Source organism: Hyposmocoma kahamanoa, unplaced genomic scaffold, assembly GCF_003589595.1.
Source record: "Hyposmocoma kahamanoa isolate Upper Pololo Valley unplaced genomic scaffold, ASM358959v1 103, whole genome shotgun sequence".
Taxonomy (NCBI): domain Eukaryota; kingdom Metazoa; phylum Arthropoda; class Insecta; order Lepidoptera; family Cosmopterigidae; genus Hyposmocoma; species Hyposmocoma kahamanoa.
Window position 1 is genome coordinate 1,571,065 of NW_020653344.1, and position 425 is coordinate 1,571,489.

The 425-nt window shown below is 40.5% G+C and overlaps 1 protein-coding gene across 1 annotated transcript in view; it reads right to left on the reverse strand.

Moving 5' to 3' along the window:
• Window positions 1-425, reverse strand: part of LOC113237851 (electron transfer flavoprotein-ubiquinone oxidoreductase, mitochondrial) — a 24,279-nt gene that overhangs the window by 11,909 nt on the left and 11,945 nt on the right. The window lies entirely within an intron of this gene.

The window sequence follows — 425 nt, forward strand, 5'->3', positions numbered from 1 at the left end:
CATAACGCACACACTCAACATAGCCCCGCACTAGGGAAACCCTGTGTCGCGGGTGCCATGGACACACACATAGACAACCACAAATTACACCCAAACTCACGAGAGAAATAAATGTAGGCCATACAAATATTTCTCCCGGCCCGGGAATCGAACCTGGGACCTCTGCGTGGCAGTCCGGCATGGTAACCGTTCGGCCACGGAGGCAGTTGTACTGATGTAGGCAGTTGTACTGATTGTACTTATCATTCAAAATTATCGTAAACAAGTCAATATTTCGTACATTGTACAACAGTGAATTACAATTCGTAGGAAATTCATTAAAACGTGTATGAATTGAACAGTAGGTAAGTACCAATTAAAAAAGTATCCACTATTGTAAAATTGTCGTAAATAAATGTATTAATACTAAATTATGTAGAATGTGT